General features: G+C 34.6%; 1 long non-coding RNA gene across 3 annotated transcripts; it reads right to left on the bottom strand.

The window, feature by feature from the left end:
• Positions 1-5,262: 5,262 nt before the first annotated feature.
• LOC121409040 lies at positions 5,263-20,695 on the bottom strand. Of its 3 annotated transcripts, none has more exons than XR_005969111.1 (7): positions 20,338-20,695; positions 17,759-17,861; positions 14,014-14,110; positions 10,481-10,577; positions 9,253-9,385; positions 7,364-7,460; positions 5,263-5,368 (listed from the first exon to the last, which is right to left on the bottom strand). It is a non-coding gene; the product is annotated as an uncharacterized LOC121409040 (long non-coding RNA). The 3 variants fall into 3 exon arrangements; XR_005969110.1 differs by having other exon boundaries at positions 13,979-14,110; XR_005969112.1 differs by lacking the exon at positions 17,759-17,861 and having other exon boundaries at positions 13,979-14,110.
• Between the last annotated feature and the right edge of the window lie 913 nt (positions 20,696-21,608).

The following is a 21,608-nucleotide window of genomic DNA, read 5'->3' on the forward strand; positions in this document are numbered from 1 at the left end:
ATATGTTTGCAAGAATCTGAAAGGTGCAGTTCATGTGGTCGAAGAGAATGTTTTGACTGGGTGCATTTGTGATAGAGTGTTTCGTATGAAAACTGTAAATAGATAAATAGTGCGTGATCAAAAACAATAAAACCTACGTTCTCTTTTTTTTTAATTCAAAATATTTAAATTTTTGAAATGACAAAAATGACAGGGTTCTATGATTGTTCTAAACACATTCAATCCATTACGCAAAAGAGAATACACCAGATGTGAACTGTCAGGCATCAGCACATGGGCGGAAATCCCAGGGGTGATGCTCCCCCCTACCAGAAATAATAGGGGGACGCAATATCAAATGTCCCCCCTACTATTTTTGATACATTATTCACAATCGAAATAATACATGTATTTTGAATTTTGACTAAATTACCTTACATTTTGGGTGAAAAAAAAGTTTTTTTTCTTTTTCTCTTCGCTTGTCAAATTTTCCAGCCCCTGGTCCCCCCTACCTTTGGGGACAGATTTCCGCCCACGCATCCGAATCACGGGTGTAAATTCCAGGGAAATGGGTGATATACCCCCCACACACACACACACTTTTCAGAGAGGGGGTGGCATGCACAATCATCCCCCACTTTTCAAGACAGTAACAGTATTTTTATCAAATGTTTAATAGTATTGTTAAAGGGATTCTCTCGACTGGGAATATGATTTTAACAGATAAAGAAAAATCAGATAAAACACTGGAAATGTCCATCCGAGACCAAACTTGTTGTCCTATTAAAATTATGTCAGGGAAGTAAACTTAAAGGGGTGGTCCAGGTTGAAAATATTTATAGCTTCCTAAATAGAGTACAATTCACTGATCAAAATGCCGAAAATTTCTTCAAAATCGGACAACAAATAGCAAAGTTATTGAATTTTTAAAGTTTAGTAATATTTTGTAAAAACAGTCGTCATGAATATTAGGTGGGCTGATGATGTCACATCTCCACTTGTTCTTTTGTATTTTATTATATGAAATTAGGTTTATTCAAATTTTTTCCTCTAAGAACTAGAAAAATTGGATTGACAACTGATTTAGTGCATTAGATATTTATGGCTGCAAATTATTTCATTATGAGGGAGACATATTCACACAAGTATGAAATAATGAAAAAAATATGATTTTATGTAATAACATAAGAAAACGGAAAGTGGAGATGTGACATCATCAGCTCGCCTAATGAATATTCATTACAACTGTTTTCACAAAATATTGCTAAACTTTAAACTGCAATAACTTTATTATTTGTTATCCGATTTTCATGAAATTTTTAGTGTTTTGCTAAGTGAATTCTACTCTGTGTATTCAGACATAAACCATTTCAGCCTGGACCACCCCTTTAATATTAGATTAACATCTGCAATGAAAATGAATTGGCAGCATTGTTTCGTTTAGACGGACAACAAAAGATCACTGACAAGTGTAGAAACCCATTTCTTTTCTGTCCGTCCTTGACATTGAATATTTAATGTATTCTATCTTTAGTGGGTAACCATGGCAACAAAAGTCTATTAACATAATTTAAGTGATACTCTTTGTAATGAACCATAGTACACATAAATGACAAATTTCAATAAATCTTTACAAGTCCATCTTTCAGGAACTGATCAGGCTCTGTTACAATTAAAAATTCAATAACTTTTTTATTTAATACCTGATTTTCATGACATTTTCAGCATTTTGCTCTGTGAATTTTACTCTATTTATTTTGATATAAATATTTTCAGCCCGGAGCACAAGTTCATAAATAGATTCATCTTTAAAGAACAAGTCCACCTAAAAAAAAAACAATTTGAATAAAAAGAATAAACCCAACAAGAAAAACACTGCAAATTTCATCAAAATCGCTTTTTAAATTATTACAATTTAAAGTTTCACTTAATATCTCAAAACGGTGATCCCATATGCACAATCTGTTCGGTATGCAAATGAGGAGACCGCTGATGCCATCCACTCACTTGTTCTTTTTTTTCATTATATGATAATATTCAAATTTCTTCCTCATATGAAATAGTAATTCCTCCCTAAACACCTGGAATATACAGGTTAAATCAAGTTGCCCCTGTTACATGGGCGGACTCCAAATAAAATTCAAGTAAAACTCAATATATAACAAATCACAATTTACAATTTATTTCAGTATACAAAACTCCAATATCAACATATCTCTCTTTGAAGTTCAATGTTGACCAACGTATGAAGTTTAAAAGGGAAATAAAACTAACACCTATAAATGATAAAGTGTTCTGAAAAGCTCTGATTCACAAGTTTACAATCAAAGGATCCTGCATTGACCCAAGCTATAATATTCAACTCTCGATCTGCCTCTAACTCCAATATAACTGAAAAGATCCTGCACTGATCTAATCACTAACTTCAACGTCCAGTGTATCACATTTTTTACCTGCAAAATTTCTTCCAGAAATATCAATTTAACCTTTAACTTTGTTTCATTTTGTTTTCACAATAACGACTACCAAAAATCCTATGAATGGATCCTGCATTAATCCACCTTCATAGAATTCTATGCTCACCACTTTGTATCCCATATAACAACTTTTTTTTCATAACATTTCAAAATCCTTCTAACTCCTGAACTTGAGCTTAAAAAAAATTATGCACCTAAACTCCAGCTCAAAACTCTGTCAATCGACATATCTAAGTACATGGATTCAAATTCAAATAAAATCTTCTCAATATTAATCGACATCACATCTTACAAGGATCCAAATTATAATAAACTCTTCTATCAAACTGTTCATGTTCAGTCATCTTCATAATCAATGTCTATTTTCTGAAATGTCAATTTATAAGACTTTCTGGTATTTAGAAAGCTAGTTCAAATTTAACGAAAAGTCTCCTGCTACCTCTCTCACTGCTATTTACAACGTATCTGTCAGATGACATGTTGACCGAAAACCTCAGGAGTCAGCAGTTTATAATGTTCAGCTTAAAACAATTCACCAGTCTCAAAAGCAACCCGGTCTTGGGAAATGTCCCGATCCTGGAAAATATCCGGTCTTGGAATATATCCCGATCTTAGAACCATCTAAAATTAAAGACAAAACCAAGAATCTCTCTGCGATATGTCCTAACAGTAACATCAACTGGAGGTCATTTTCATGTCATACTATAACTGATAAAAACTTGTTTGAACATTTACTCTTAAGGGTCAAATCACATTCAAGAATATAATTTTATAAAGTATGAATTCACTGTCACATAAACTTGTAGAATAACATCCTTTAATGATACTTATATTCTTCCTCACAACTATTTCATAAGGTTGATAAAGATTTACATCTACATTTCAAATCATCTCTGAAGTCTTTCAATCCATTTCTTTTTTTGTTTTCTTTTATAAAAGAATTAAGAAATCACAGATTAACTTACCGATGGCTTCTTCAATACAGGCATAAAAATACAGCATAATTTCAGCTATATCTGACCTCATACAGGTATCTAAAAGTTCCAGCCAATATCAAACAAAAAAGGCTGCTTTTCTGATCAAAGTTGAAATTAAAATATTATCAAGATGGCAGATAAAATGGCGACTCCCCCAAAATTGCATAGGTATGTGTTACACAGTCTCCAAGATGCAATGCCAGAAAACTAGTGACAAACTTCTGGGGTCTCCTCCCAATTTTGCAATTTCCCCAAAAGTATCTTAAGCAGCTGTTTAAAAAGAAAGGCTCACTGAGCTCACTAAAAGGGACCTATACAAGTCTACCACCCTGGACACCACACACAATAGAAATGCAAATTATCTCAATTCAATTCTAGCAAAAGGAATCTCAGACACACTTCTCTCATCTCCTACTCACTCTTGCATAAGATCTACTCCTTGTCTCTTAGCAACCTGGCAGTGGAGTGAAACTTAGTTGAATAAGCAAGCTTTGCTGAGGAAAATAAATAAAATAAATGCATTTTCAATGTGACAATGTGTTCTTTTGTATTTTATTATATGAAATTAGGTTTATTCAATTTTTTTCCTCTAAGAACTAGAAAAATTGGATTGACAACTGATTTAGTGCATTAGATATTTATGGCTGCAAATTATTTCATTATGATGGAGACATATTATTCCCACAAGTATGAAATAATGATAAAAAATATGATTTTATGTAATAACATAAGAAAACGGAAAGTGGAGATGTGACATCATCAGTTCACCTAATGAATATTCATTACAACTGTTTTCACAAAATATTGCTAAACTTTAAACTTCAATAACTTTATTATTTGTTATCCGATTTTGATGAAATTTTTAGTGTTTTGCTAAGTGAATTCTACTCTGTGTATTCATACATAAATATATTCAGCCTGGACCACCCCTTTTATATTAGATTAACATCTGCAATGAAAATGAATTGGCAGCATTGTTTCGTTTAGACGGACAACAAAAGATCACTGACAAGTGTAGAAACCCATTTCTATTCTGTCCGACCGTGACATTGGATATTTAATGTATTCTATCTTTAGTGGGTAGCCATGGCAACAAAATTCTATTAACATAATTTAAATGATACTCTTTGTAATGAACCATAGTACACATAAATGACAAATTTCAATAAATCTTTACAAGTCCATCTTTCAGGAACTGATCAGGCTCTGTTACAATTAAAAATTCAATAACTTTTTTATTTATTACCTTGGACTTGGGTATTGAAGCCTTGGCATTGAATATTAAAGCCTTTGCCTTGGCCTTGTAGGTATATGCCTTGACTACAACACTGATAAAGCTCAGAGCTTTTTCACCAAAATAATGCAGAACTTAGAATGTCATTTATTACTTTATTATCCCTTGTCCTAATTTGATGAATTTTTCAGCTTTGTTGAAAAGTAATCCAAAGGCCACATCTGTGGCTACCCCTATGCTTGACCTCAATGTCTATTTACATTTACACAACACCTTTTTTGTGAGATACAAAGCGCTTTGAGATGCCATCCTAGTCAGCGCAGGAGATTAAAAATGTTTAAAAATTACCAGGCAGTGACAGTTCTGTTCCAAGTCCAGAGCAAAGATGATCACGAATTGACTTGATCCAAGGTTTTTGACGATTTGAAGAGGAAGGAGCTAATTCCATGGCCTTGGAGCAGTAGCGGAGAAAGCTGCATCACAGAGAAGTATTTAAAATTTAAAGGTACTTCCCCTTTATTTTTCCTATCTGTTTGATGTAAGACTGGTAGGGAGCAGGTTCCAATATAGCGCTATGAAAGGAGGTCGACAGGAAATTTCTTATTAAAAATATTTGAGCATGTAGACGCCAAGATGACTGGGTGCAGGCAGGTATAAGGCAGTTCAGAGGGATGGACACCTTCCATTTCTACTTACAGCATCTGCAAAAATTAACAGAAGAGGAAAAAAAATAACCTTTTCTACATAATTACATGCACAAAAGAGCAAACATTCTTCACCCTAATAAAACTGGACTTCTGCGGAGGTCTTGAGGTCTGGAGGAGGAGGGGGGGGCAATATAATATGATACAATTCTTACGTTCATTGACATTTGACCTTGATCATGTGACCTAAAATGTGTCAGTGATACTTGATTACCCCTTTATCCACATTTTATACACTACAGTGTATATATAAAAAAATATACAACATGTGGGTAATATTTTCACAAACAATCCACGGTTTGAGTCTCATCTATCCAATGAAAGTAAGTTTTGACAGAATGTTACACTTGAGTGAGCACTGTCCATTTTTGAAAAGCTCGCAGAAATGAGTTCGCGCAGAAATGGCCATTTATACGCTGTGTCAAGAGGAAAGGTTGAAATCAAACTTAACCTGCGAAACATTTTTCACATATTTCCCTTGCACTTTTAATCAATTGAATTCAAGCATTTTCTAACAATTTTGCCACCCAAATTGAAATTTTAACACTTAGTATACACAACTTTTTACCTTTTTGTGCCTGCTGGATCTGAGGACATAACTGAATCTGAACCAAAGTTTATATCATACATCTCTAGCATTTTTTTATCATTTCATTTTTTATTTAATACTTGTTTCTCCACACTTTTTCCAAACTTGGCAATGATTAACAAAATGAATATCAAGCCCAAGCCATTTCATGTAAATCACACCTCAGTGTAAAGCAAATATCGTCCCGATGGCCTCGTTGTGTGGAGTGGAGTGGGGCGCAATGCATTCCTCAAAATGGTTTGGGTAAAGAAACAAGTTAAACAGGTAAAATATATCTTCAAATCAATTTTACTAGCTAAATTCCACGTGTTATTCATGATTAAGGTCTACTTTTATTCGCAGAACTATTTCAAAGTTCTGCGCAAATCATTTTTCACTAACTTTTCAAAAGTAAGTGGTGCTCACTCAAGCGGAAATATTTTTGACAGTTTTATCATCATTTGCTTAAATTAAAATGTACCAATGTTAAAATGATGAAAAATCTTCTGGATATTACAAATGTATGACTTCACAAGATTTTTTCTTAAGTGTAAACTTTTTTTGGTACACACTATATATTAACTTTTAAAGTTACGACAGCGATCTAACAATTACCTCTAAGATGGCCAAAGTTCAATGACCAAAAATTACCTTTGATTTTGATCATGTGACCTGAAACACGCACAAGATGTTCAGTGATACTTGGTTACTCTTATGTCCATGTTTTATGAACTAAAAAAATACACTTACAGAGATATGATGGTAATTCAACAAATACCCCCAATATGGCAAAAGTTCATTGACCTTAAATGACCTTTGACCTTGACCAAGTGACCTGAAACTCGGACGGGATGTTTAGTGATACTTGATTACTATCATGTTCAAGTTTCATGAACAAGATCCATAAATTTTCAAAGTTATGATGGTAATTAAACAGATACCTCCAATTTGGCCAACGTTCTTTGTCCCTAAATGACCCGACCCTCTTTTAAGTTTTTTTTCTTCAAAGTAGCTTGGGCGTAAGCACATCATCCGCGTTGCAATACCCAGATATGCGATGGGTATGTCTACGCAGGGACTGTTACGTAAGATGAAATGTTAAATTTTATCTGAGAGATATAATGTCATCTCAGAATACCAATTTCATTTTAAGACATATAACAAAATATTTCAAAGATAAAAGATAAAATGACCTCAGAATACTGCCCAAGGTACTTATTTCTACAATATCAATTCTAACATGCAAAATACAGGGTCAGAACTTACCCCGTTTTTCCCTATATGCTGAAATTGTAAACTAGATCCAAACAAGCTTATCATTCATGTACATTTAATAAGAATAATAAAATAATAAAAATCCCTTCCAAAAGTGATAAATTTGTAATCACCATTTTAACTGCATGAATATTGATCTTTTAACCCACCTATAATGGTACAGCTGAGAGTCTGAATGATGGTATGAAGACCAAAGATGAAATAAAGCTGGTTCTAATGCATCTGATGATAATACTTCTACCAGGGCTGCAAAAAATGAAAAAAAAGTGAAATAGTTCAAATGTTTCACCACAATCATGCTAATCAATTGCAAAATTTACAAGTACACGTACATGTCACAGCCACAGCACATGCAAGAGGTAAAATATATGGTATATTAAGGGCCTTTAAATCTTCGCATGTGCCACTCATTGCATGCAATTTCAATGTTCAATTTCTTCATGGAGCTATGACAGCAGTGTCAGTGTGAGGAACAAAGTAATGCAGAAAATCCATCAACTGTTCGCAGTTTATGTCTCTTCAATTTTGTCTTTTTAATAATATGAATTCTTAAAACTAAATTAAGGCACAAGAAATTATAGGGTTTTTTTGTGCATGATGAAAAATATAGTGCATACATGTAGCTTTTTGAATAGGCAGGATCCCTTTCAAACAGGCCTATGGCTGGCGAAATGAGGCATTTGGAAAACTGTAGGATTTTTCAGGGAAGTTATGGTTTATTCTTATAATTATTCTCAATCAATATTCAAATTTCATTATTTAAAAAAAAAATTGTAATTCATGAATTGTCTTCAAATCAGCACTTCGTAACATAGCTTATCAAAGCTACGTCATATCAAAGCGAAGCGGTTCAAGGGTCAATTGTTTGCACTGTTTATCTACCCTTATGTTGATGTTTCATGAGGTAAATCCATAAACTTTCTAAATTATGATGCCAATTCAAAACATACTCCCAACATGGACAGAGTTCATTGACCTTTGCATTACCTTTGATCTTGGCCATTTTCCAGAAATGTGCACAGGGTATTCAAGGATACATTGCTGCTCTTATGTCCAAGTTTCATGAACTAGATCCATAAACTTCTAAAGTTATGATGACAGTTCCACAATATCCCCAACATTACCAAAGTTTGTAAACACTAAATGACCTTTGACCTTATTAGTCATGTGACCTGAAACTTGTACATTATGTTCAGTAATACTTGGTTACTCTTATGTCCATGTTTTATGAACTAAACAAATACGCTTACAGAGATATGATGGTAATTAAACAAATACCCCCAATATGGCCAAATTTCATTAACCCTAAATGACCTTTGACCTTGACCATGTGACCTGAAACTCGAACGGGATGTTCAGTGATACGTGATTACTATCAGGTTCAAGTTTAATGAACAAGATCCATAAATTTTCAAAGTTATGATGGGAATTCAACGAATACCCCAAATTCATTGACCCTAAATGACCTTTGACCTTAATCATGTGACCTGAAACTTGCACAGGATGTTAAGTGATATTTGATTACTATCATGTTCAAGTTTCATGAACAAGATCCATACATTTTCTAAGTTATGATGGTAATTGGACAGATACCTCCAATTTGGCCAACGTTCTTTGTCCCTAAATGACCCTACCCTCTTTTAAGTTTGTTTTTTTTCTTCAAAGTAGCTTGGGCGCAAGCACATCATCCGCGTTGCAATACCCAGATATGCGATGGGTATGTCTACGCAGGGGCTGTTACGTAAGATGAAATGTTAAATTTTATCTGAGAGATAAAATGTCATCTCAGAATACCAATTTCATTTTAAGAGATAAAACAAAATATTTCAAAGATAAAAGATAAAATGACCCCAAAATAAAGGTACTTATTTCTACAATATCAATTCTAACATGCAAAATACAGGGTCACAACTTACCCCGTTTTTCCCTATATGCTGAAATTGTAAACTAGATCCAAACAAGCTTATCATTCATGTACATTTAATAAGAATAATAAAATAATAAAAATCCCTTCCAAAAGTGATAAATTTGTAATCACCATTTTAACTGCATAAATATTGATCTTTCAATCCACCTATAATGGTACAGCTGAGAGTCTGAATGATGGTATGAAGACCAAAGATGAAATAAAGCTGGTTCTAATGCATCTGATGATAATACTTCTACCAGGGCTGCAAAAAATGAAAAAAAGTGAAATAGTTCAAATGTTTCACCACAATCATGCTAATCAATTGCAAAATTTACAAATACACGTACATGTCACAGCCACAGCACATGCAAGAGGTAAAATATATGGTATATTAAGGGCCTTTAAATCTTCGCATGTGCCACTCATTGCATGCAATTTCAATGTTCAATTTCTTCATGGAGCTATGACAGCAGTGTCAGTGTGAGGAACAAATTAATGCAGAAAATCCATCAACTGTTCGCAGTTTATGTCTCTTCAATTTTGTCTTTTTAATAATATGAATTCTTAAAACTAAAAAAAGGCACAAGAAATTATAGGGTTTTTTGTGCATGATGAAAAATATAGTGCATACATGTAGCTTTTTGAATAGGCAGGATCCCTTTCAAACAGGCCTATGGCTGGCGAAATGAGGCATTTGGAAAACTGTAGGATTTTTCAGCCAAATTTCATTGACCCTAAATGACCTTTGACCTTAATCATGTGACCTGAAACTTGCACAGGATGTTCGTGATACTTGATTACTATCATGTTCAAGTTTCATGAACAAGATCCTTAAATTTTCAAAGTTATGATGGTAATTGAACAGATACCTCCAATTTGGCCAACGTCCTTTGTCCCTAAATGACCCTACCCTCTTTTAAGCTTGTTTTTTTTTCTTCAAAGTAGCTTGGGCGCAAGCACATCATCTGCGTTGCAATACCCAGATATGCGATGGGTATGTCTACGCAGGGACTGTTACGTAAGATGAAATGTTAAATTTTATCTGAGAGATAAAATGTCATCTCAGAATACCAATTTCATTTTAAGACATATAACAAAATATTTCAAAGATAAAAGATAAAATGACCTCAGAATACTGCCCAAGGTACTTATTTCTACAATATCAATTCTAACATGCAAAATACAGGGTCAGAACTTACCCCGTTTTTCCCTATATGCTGAAATTGTAAACTAGATCCAAACAAGCTTATCATTCATGTACATTTAATAAGAATAATAAAATAATAAAAATCCCTTCCAAAAGTGATAAATTTGTAATCACCATTTTAACTGCATGAATATTGATCTTTTAACCCACCTATAATGGTACAGCTGAGAGTCTGAATGATGGTATGAAGACCAAAGATGAAATAAAGCTGGTTCTAATGCATCTGATGATAATACTTCTACCAGGGCTGCAAAAAATGAAAAAAAGTGAAATAGTTCAAATGTTTCACCACAATCATGCTAATCAATTGCAAAATTTACAAGTACACGTACATGTCACAGCCACAGCACATGCAAGAGGTAAAATATATGGTATATTAAGGGCCTTTAAATCTTCGCATGTGCCACTCATTGCATGCAATTTCAATGTTCAATTTCTTCATGGAGCTATGACAGCAGTGTCAGTGTGAGGAACAAATTAATGCAGAAAATCCATCAACTGTTCGCAGTTTATGTCTCTTCAATTTTGTCTTTTTAATAATATGAATTCTTAAAACTAAATTAAGGCACAAGAAATTATAGGGGTTTTTTTGTGCATGATGAAAAATATAGTGCATACATGTAGCTTTTTGAATAGGCAGGATCCCTTTCAAACAGGCCTATGGCTGGCGAAATGAGGCATTTGGAAAACTGTAGGATTTTTCAGGGAAGTTATGGTTTATTCTTATAATTATTCTCAATCAATATTCAAATTTCATTATTTAAAAAAAAATTGTAATTCATGAATTGTCTTCAAATCAGCACTTCGTAACATAGCTTATCAAAGCTACGTCATATCAAAGCGAAGCGGTTCAAGGGTCAATTGTTTGCACTGTTTATCTACCCTTATGTTGATGTTTCATGAGGTAAATCCATAAACTTTCTAAATTATGATGCCAATTCAAAACATACTCCCAACATGGACAGAGTTCATTGACCTTTGCATTACCTTTGATCTTGGCCATTTTCCAGAAATGTGCACAGGGTATTCAAGGATACATTGCTGCTCTTATGTCCAAGTTTCATGAACTAGATTCATAAACTTCTAAAGTTATGATGACACTTCCACAAATATCCCCAACATTACCAAAGTTTGTAAACCCTAAATGACCTTTGACCTTATTAGTCATGTGACCTGAAACTTGCACAATATGTTCAGTAATACTTGGTTAATCTTATGTCGATGTTTTATGAACTAAACAAATACACTTACAGAGATATGATGGTAATTCAACAAATACCCCCCAATATGGGCAAATTTCATTGACACTAAATGACCTTTGACCTTAATCATGTGACCTGAAACTGGCACAGGATGTTCAGTAATACTTGGTTACTCTTATGTCCATGTTTTATGAACTAAACAAATACACTTACAGAGGTATGATGGTAATTCAACAAATACCCCCAATATGGCCAATTTCATTGACCCTAAATGACCTGTGACCTTGACCATGTGACCTGAAACTCGGACGGGATGTTCAGTGATACTTGATTACTATCATCTTCAAGTTTCATGAACAAGATACATAAATTTTCAAAGTTATGATGGTAATTGAACAGATACCTCCAATTTGGCCAACTTTCTTTGTCCCTAAATGACCCTACCCTCTTTTAAGTTTTTTTTTTTTTCAAAGTTCTTTAGAGTTCATTGACCTTTGCATTACCTTTGATCTTGGCCATTTTCCAGAAATGTGCACAGGGTATTCAAGGATACATTGCTGCTCTTATGTCCAAGTTTCATGAACTAGATCCATAAACTTCTAAAGTTATGATGACAGTTCCACAAATATCCCCAACATTACCAAAGTTTGTAAACCCTAAATGACCTTTGACCTTATTAGTCATGTGACCTGAAACTTGCACATTATGTTCAGTAATACTTGGTTACTCTTATGTCCATGTTTTATAAACTAAACTAATACACTTACAGAGATATGATGGGAATTCAACGAATACCCCAAATTCATTGACCCTAAATGACCTTTGACCTTAATCATGTGACCTGAAACTTGCACAGGATGTTCAGTGATACTTGATTACTATCATGTTCAAGTTTCATGAACAAGATCCATAAATTTTCAAAATTATGATGGTAATTGAACAGATACCTCCAATTTGGCCAACTTTCTTTGTCCCTAAATGAGCCTACCCTCTTTTAAGTTTGTTTTTTTCTTCAAAGTTCTTCAGAGTTCATTGACCTTTGCATTACCTTTGATCTTGGCCATTTTCCAGAAATGTGCACAGGGTATTCAAGGATACATTGCTGCTCTTATGTCCAAGTTTCATGAACTAGATCCATAAACTTCTAAAGTTATGATGACAGTTCCACAAATATCCCCAACATTATCAAAGTTTGTAAACCCTAAATGACCTTTGACCTTATAGTCATCTGACCTGAAACTTGCACATTATGTTCAGTAATACTTGGTTACTCTTATGTCCATGTTTTATAAACTAAACTAATACACTTACAGAGATATGATGGGAATTCAACGAATACCCCAAATTCATTGACCCTAAATGACCTTTGACCTTAATCATGTGACCTGAAACTTGCACAGGATGTTCAGTGATACTTGATTACTATCATGTTCAAGTTTCATGAACAAGATCCATAAATTTTCAAAATTATGATGGTAATTGAACAGATACCTCCAATTTGGCCAACTTTCTTTGTCCCTAAATGAGCCTACCCTCTTTTAAGTTTGTTTTTTTCTTCAAAGTTCTTCAGAGTTCATTGACCTTTGCATTACCTTTGATCTTGGCCATTTTCCAGAAATGTGCACAGGGTATTCAAGGATACATTGCTGCTCTTATGTCCAAGTTTCATGAACTAGATCCATAAATTTCTAAAGTTATGATGACAGTTCAACAAATATCCCCAACATTACCAAAGTTTGTAAACCCTAAATGACCTTTGACCTTATTAGTCATGTGACCTGAAACTTGCGCATTATGTTCAGTAATACTTGGTTACTCTTATGTCCATGTTTTATAAACTAAACAAATACCCCCCAATATGGGCAAATTTCATTGACCCTAAATGACCTTTGACCTTAATCATGTGACCTGAAACTTGCACAGGATGTTCGTGATACTTGATTACTATCATGTTCAAGTTTCATGAACAAGATCCATAAATTTTCAAAGTTATGATGGTAATTGGACAGATACCTCCAATTTGGCCAACGTCCTTTGTCCCTAAATGACCCTACCCTCTTTTAAGCTTGTTTTTTTCTTCAAAGTAGCTTTGGCGCAAGCACATCATCTGCGTTGCAATACCCAGATATGCGATGGGTAGGTCTACGCAGGGACTGTTACGTAAGATGAAACGTTAAATTTTATCTGAGAGATATAATGTCATCTCAGAATACCAATTTCATTTTAAGAGATATAACAAAATATTTCAAAGATAAAATGACCTCAGAATACTGCCCAAGGTACTTATTTCTACAATATCTATTCTAACATGCAAAATACAGTACCCCGTTTTTCCCTATATGCTGAAACTGTAAACTAGATCGAAACAAGCTTATCATTCATGTACAATTAATAGGAATAATAGAATAATAAAAATCCCTTCCAAAAGTGATAAATTTGTAATCACCAATTTAACTGCATGATATTGATCTTCCAATCCACCTATAATGGTACAGCTGAGAGTCTGAATGATGGTATGAAGACCAAAGATGAAATAAAGCTGGTTCTAATGCATCTGATGATAATACTTCTACCAGGGCTGCAGAAAATGAAAAAAAAAGTGAAATAGTTCAAATGTTTCACCACAATCATGCTAATAAATTGCAAAATTTACAAGTACACGTACATGTCTCAGCCACAGCACATGCAAGAGGTAAAATATATGGTATATTAAGGGCCTTTAAATCTTCGCATGTGCCACTCATTGCATGCAATTTCAATGTTCAATTTCTTCATGGAGCTATGACAGCAGTGTCAGTGTGAGGAACAAATTAATGCAGAAAATCCATCAACTGTTCGCAGTTTATGTCTCTTCAATTTTGTCTTTTTAATAATATGAATTCTTAAAAAGAAATTAAGGCACAAGAAATTATAGGTTTTTTTTGCATGATGAGAAATTTAGTGCATACATGCAGCTTTTTGAATAGGCAGGATCCCTTTCTAACAGGCCTATGGCTGGCGAAATGAGGCATTTGGAAAACTGTAGGATTTTTTAGGGAAGTTATGGTTTATTCTTATAATTATTCTCAATCAATATTCAAATTTCATTATTTAAAAAAAAATAATTGTAATTCATGAATTGTCTTCAAATCGGCACTTCGTATCATAGCTTATCAAAGCTACGTCATATCAAAGCGAAGCGGTTAAAGGGTCAATTGTTTGCACTGTTTATCTACCCTTATATTGATGTTTCATGAGGTAAATCCATAAACTTTCTAAATTATGATGCCAATTCAAAACATACTCCCAACATGGACAGAGTTCACTGACCTTTGCATTACCTTTGATCTTGGCCATTTTCCAGAAATGTGCACAGGGTATTCAAGGATACATTGCTGCTCTTATGTCCAAGTTTCATGAACTAGATCCATAAACTTCTAAAGTTATGATGACAGTTCCACAAATATCCCCAACATTACCAAAGTTTGTAAACCCTAAATGACCTTTGACCTTATTAGTCATGTGACCTGAAACTTGCACATTATGTTCAGTAATACTTGGTTACTCTTATGTCCATGTTTTATGAACTAAACAAATACACTTACAGAGATATGATGGTAATTCAACAAATACCCCCCAATATGGCCAAATTTCATTGACCCTAAATGACCTTTGACCTTGACCATGTGACCTGAAACTCGGACGGGATGTTCAGTGATACTTCATTACTATCATGTTTAAGTTTCATGAACAAGATCTATAAATTTTCAAAGTTATGATGGGAATTCAACGAATACCCCAAATTCATTGACCCTAAATGACCTTTGACCTTAATCATGTGACCTGAAACTTGCACAGGATGTTCAGTGATACTTGATTACTATCATGTTCAAGTTTCATGAACAAGATCCATAAATTTTCAAAGTTATGATGGTAATTGAACAGATACCTCCAATTTGGCCAACGTTCTTTGTCCCTAAATGACCCTACCCTCTTTTAAGTTTGTTTTTTTTCTTCAAAGTTCTTCAGAGTTCATTGACCTTTGCATTACCTTTGATCTTGGCCATTTTCCAGAAATGTGCACAGGGTTTTCAAGGATATATTGCTGCTCTTACGTCCAAGTTTCATGAACTAGATCTATAAACTTCTAAAGTTATGATGACAGTTCCACAAATATCCCCAACATTACCAAAGTTTGTAGACCCTAAATGACCTTTGACCTTACTCATGTGACCTGAAACTTGCACAGGATGTTCAAGGGTACCTGATTGCTGTTCTATCCAAGTTTCATGAACTAGCCGGATCCATATAGTTTTGAAGTTATGATGACAGTTCCTCAAATATCCCCAACATTGCCAAATTTCGTTGACCCGAAGTGACATTTGACCTTGGTCATGTGACCTGAAACTGGAACATGATATTCAGGGTAACATGGTTGTCTTATGTCCAAGTTTCATGAACAAGATCCATAAACTTGTAAAGTTATGATGACAATTCCTCAAGTTAGGTGTCAGAAGAGAATTTTGCATGCAAACATTAACGTTGACCTGAAAATGACCTTTGACCTTACCATGTGACCTCTGACATGATGTACAGCAGCATAACATGTAGGTCCCCCAAGTCCATCTACCAACCAAGTTTGATTGAGAAGCGACTTTACAGTTGCGGAGTTAGGTGTTATAAGAGAGTCTTGCATGTAAACTTTAACGCTGACCTGAAAATGACTTTGACCTTCCCACGTGACCTCCGACTGCAGCATAACATGCAGGTCCCCATGGTTGAGCTACCATCCAAGTTTGATTGAAAGGTGACTTACGTACAGTTGCGGAATTAGGTGGCATGAGAGAGTCTTGCATGTAAACTTTAACGTTGACCTGAAAATTACCTTTGACCTTACCATGTGACCTCCGACTGGAGCATAACATGCAGATCCCCAAAGTCCATTTACCATCAACGTTTGATTGAGAAGCGACTTTACAGTTGTGGAGTTAGGTTTCATAAAGAGCTTTTGGTCAAGCAAGAAAAGTGGAAGATGGCGACTTCACCTTTGACCTCAAAATCATTAGGCTTCCTGGGATCAATGCTAGTATCATACACACCAAATTATATGAGTCTAGGTTAATTTCAACTTAAGTTATCACGTTTACAAGGACTGCAGAAGGGTACAATGAAAATAGGTCACTGTGACTTTGACCTTTTGACCTCAAAATCATTAGGCTTGCTTGGATCCATGCTAGTATTATACATCCCAAATGATATGAGCCGAGGTTAAGCTTAACTGAAATTATCACGTTTACAAGGACTGCAGAAGGGTACAATGAAATAGGTCACTGTGACCTTGACCTTTGACCTTTTGACCTCAAAATCAATGGGCTTGCTTGGATCCATGCTAGTATCATACACACAAATTATATGAGCCTAGGTTAAGTTAAACTGAAGTAATCACGTTTACAAGGAAAAGTTAACGGACGGACAGACAGACGGACGGACACCGAGCGTGATACCGTAATACGTCCTGTCAAGACGGGCGTATAAAAAAGTGCTTAGAATTTCCATTCTTTAGGTGAAAATTTCAGCTCGTGATTCGTGCTTGCATCATTTAATTGTTTAAATGTGTAACAACTTCATGGCTAACTGCAAGCAGCCTTTAACAGGTACCTTTCCTATCAGTTCATTTTTGCGCGCGCTTCATGGTCATAGTAATTATTTAGTTGAATACACGTACATCATTTTCAGGATAACAAACATAACCCACATTGTTTAAATTTCAGGAAAATATATAAAATTTCCAAAAAATCTAGCTTGCGCTTCGCTCTTGCATCATATGAATAAGGATTATGATATTATTTATTTATGTTGATTTATAATAAAGCTAATTGACTATTAGGACTACCCCTTCAAAGAAAGACACAAATATCTTCTTCAAGTGGTCGATCGGGTAAACTATGGCTGAAACAAGATTCCGCCCCCCCCCCCTTTGGCGAAGGCTGGATTAGCCTTGATGACTACATATTTTTCAATATTTTGGCATATACTTCTTCATCATGGAGCCTTGAAACTTTTTCCATACACGCATAAGCAAGAACTCCACAGCTGGATGGATTTCCTTAGGAAATCCTTATTTACAGGGTGAAATTGGTTTATAAGTGTGATTTTTTTATTGATATTTGAACCTTCAAACACCTAATACGTATGAAGGTATAAAATTATTTCATTAATGAATGTAAAAAAATGAGAAGTTTCTTACCAGACCGATCTCGTCTAGATCCCGTCAACAAAGCAGATACACTAGGCCAGACCCTTGAACCGCTTCGTTATGACGTACATTCGATTAGCGATGTGACAAAATGCTGTTTTGAAGAACAATTTAAATATAAAACTTATTTAAACAATACTGAAATTTAATACGTGATTACAAATAATCATTGTAATAATAATTATTTATAATCATGTATTATTAACAAATACTCAAGTTTAACATGTGATTATAAATAATCATAATATTAATTATTATTTATAATCAAGTATTAAATTTCAGTATTTATTAAATATTGATTTTTATCTATAAATTCATCTTCAAAACGATTCACGAAGCGGTTCGAGGGTCAGACCTATTGTATTTGCTTTGTTGACATAATTATAGTAGAGCGGATAAGCTGAACAATTGTGCAATTATGACTAAGGCATGAAACTTTCACAAGTATTGGTATATGCCGTAAGAATCATTTTAAAGAGGGGAGGTAAATTTTTTGACGCCATTTTCGGCAGTTGCCATGGCAACGGATTAATTTTAATTAGTTCATGCAGAACACTCACTGTATTATTTCCCCTAAATTAATTGATTAGGCAAAACCTCATGCATGTACATATAAGTTAATTTTTATTGTATTTTTCACCTATCCATAACCATGTCATCCCTATTGTTTTTTTAATTAGATGTTATCTGGTTGCCATGGCAATGGCTCAAGATGTTAAATTCATAAATTTAGTCACAATCATATCTTGATTACAACCTTAAAATTATTGAAAATGGAATGATGATCATACAAGTATTCCACATTTTATCAATCTTTTTACCTTTCTAATGGGAAATATGTTGTTGCCATGGCAACAGGGTATTTGCAACATTGTTTTTTTTAATTAAATTCAAGTATTACCAAGGAAACAAGATGTTTTATCTTTAAAAAGAACTCATGCAGAACACTTTTTGTTTGGTCAAAAGAGAGGGTCAAAACTTACGCATACAGATTCAGTCATTTCCAATCGTATTTTCCACCTGTCCATTGTCTTGCCAACCATGTTATTTTTGTAAATTACATGTTAATTAGGTTGCCATGGCAATAGCTTGAGATTTAGCAACAAAATTATGTTTGTTTAACACTTTAAAATTAGGGGAAATTAAAGATAAATCATGTTCTACTATGTTTTTAATCAAAATTTTTATTTTTCTGGGGGAAAACAAGCCGTTGCCATGGCATTAAACCAATTTGTTGATCTTGAATATTTCTAAATTTTATATGTATTCAATTGGGAGCTTGAAAATAATAATTTTGGTAATTTATATGTATATTTTTAATACATAGGAATGTATGCCATTTTTGAGAAATTAATCAGTTGCCATGGCAACGGCCGAAAATGGCATCGAAAATTTACCTCCCATCTTTAAAATAAATCTTATGGCATATACCAATACTTGTAAAAGTTTCATGCTTTAGTCAAAATTTGCACAATTGTTGTGATTTTTTTTTTAGCTTATCCGCTCTACTATTAAAACAGATTTTAAATAAATCATTTGGGCCTAGATTACCCAGGAGAAAAACACATGCTTTAAAATTGATGCCAGCCATATGACTTGCTGCCATCAAAGATAAAATGCATCAGACTGCAATCGAATGACCCCCAATATTTTTAAAGGTGATATGTCAGTGTGGCTTGCCATAATTGCATTTTCTCTCAATGCTGATGGTGGCGGGCAGTGTCTAAATAAGATCATGCCTTGAGGTGTCTTTCCAAGGACCATTCTTCGTATCCCCAAAAATGGCTTTATGAAACAGTCGAGCGATATTTCCTTCTTACGTAGAACGGTTCTACGAAAGACCCTTTCATGCAGCAGGCCATTTGACAGCCTCATAATGCAGCCATTTTCATCAAAATCTCTAAATCACGTGCAAAGTGAATGGGTGCGCAGACATGAGGTACTGTACCAAGAAAACATAGACGGGGGAGGGGACAGCCCCCCCTAAATTTTTAGTTGATAACCTTTTTTCTTTTTTTTGTTTGTCAATTTTGTTTTCTTCGTCGTCCCCCCCCCTAAATTCTGGTGGACCCCCTTAAAATGTATCTTTTCCCCTCCTAAAATTTAGGTTGATGACTTTTTTTGTGGTTCTCAAATTTTTTACATGTGTCCATCACAAAATTTCAGGTAGACCCCCCTAATCTTTTTTGGCTTCTGCCGCCAATGCAAGGAAATCCTATAGGCCTACCCGGTATTTCCTTCAAATTTGTACAAGATATTTCATACACTTAATAATCATGATAATATAAGGAACATTAATAAAGGAAAGATCTTGTGAAATACAAAGAAATTCATGTTAAATCTTAACTCAATCGTTAGGTGCGCAGACTTGGGGCCCTCCATCATACTTAAGTTAGGTCTACTGCCTCCCTCCGCTATACCTAACCAGGGAGCTCCGGCCCGGCCGCTTCGCGGGCCGGAGCCCAGGACTCGTCCGTGTAGATACTAGTCAAACGCTACTCCGCAAAATGGGGTCGCAATACTAATAATAGCACTCCAAATAAAAGGAGAAAATTATATTATGCACTTACTTCGATTATATGGATGAAGATCTATCATGACACAAAATCAGGACATCGAGGTACAAACTGGATCCTCAAAAAAGGAAAACAACGGTATCGTTCGTTCTGTCAAAATTGAAAACAAACTAGCTGGCCGATCGATACCTATACCAAAACATACGCGCGCGAGAGAGACGTGTAAATTTCACCGCTTCAAATGGCACTTTGCACCACAAATACCCGGGCATTGGTGGTTATTCTCCTCGCTGCACCACACATACCCGTGTGTATGTATGGTTCCATAGGGATCGTGTGTAAAGTCTACCACACGTGCCCAAACGGTCTCTCTTATATTGAACCACACGTACCCAAATAATCTCTCTCTCTCTTCTCTCTCTCTCTCTTGCTGTTTTCTAATATATTTCTTCTCTTTCTATTCCTTTATCTTTGATCATTCTATCACTCTCTGGGTGTGTTCAATGTGGGTTTCCAAATTCAAATGGCAACATGAATCATGATTGAAAGTGTTATGACAATGTTAACGCCAATAAATGAGAAAACAAGGGGTGTGTTCAATCATGTCCCCCATTCTTGGTTTTCATTTTTCATCATTCTTCCATCCCAAAACCTCTCCAGGTTTATATCCACTTGGTTCGGGTTAGTAAATTTACTCTATTTAGGATAATTTTACTTTTATCACATGTTTTACTTTTCACCAATAACTTAGTGCAAATTCTGCCGTAAGACATTGTTAATGCTTCTGTTTAACCAAGTCTTGTTATTTGAAGTACAGGACAGGGGTGCTATTCTTTTATTCATTATCATTATTTGATGATATATGATATTTAAAAGGAAAGTCACTCTTTCCAGATTTTTTACAGCAATAAATCAATATTTGGTTCCACTGAGCCTAAAAAGAATGTAGGATCCGATTCTATTCAAAGAATAAGTCAAGGATTTTGTGTTGTCATTATTTCCTGCTTTCTAGCTGTTTTGTTTTCAGACAGGAAGATTATCCTGGAAACTAGATAGAGAAACCCTGTATGGAGAACAGGGTATTTTGGCTCACAGATTTATTTAGATCAGTGTAGATGCATTACCGTAAATAAATATTCAAGCATGTATAAAATATGATACACCCCAATTTATTTTAAAGTTCCATATGTTCTCTTGAAATGAATGAAAAATATATATCTTTTTTAATTTCAAGAGAATGTATGCAATAGGGCCTGTTGCATAAAAGTTACTATCACAGTAACTTTGCCATCCAGGGGTTACAATGTTCGCCAGCCAATCAGAAT

This window comes from Lytechinus variegatus, chromosome 2 (genome assembly GCF_018143015.1).
Source record: "Lytechinus variegatus isolate NC3 chromosome 2, Lvar_3.0, whole genome shotgun sequence".
NCBI lineage: Eukaryota > Metazoa > Echinodermata > Echinoidea > Temnopleuroida > Toxopneustidae > Lytechinus > Lytechinus variegatus.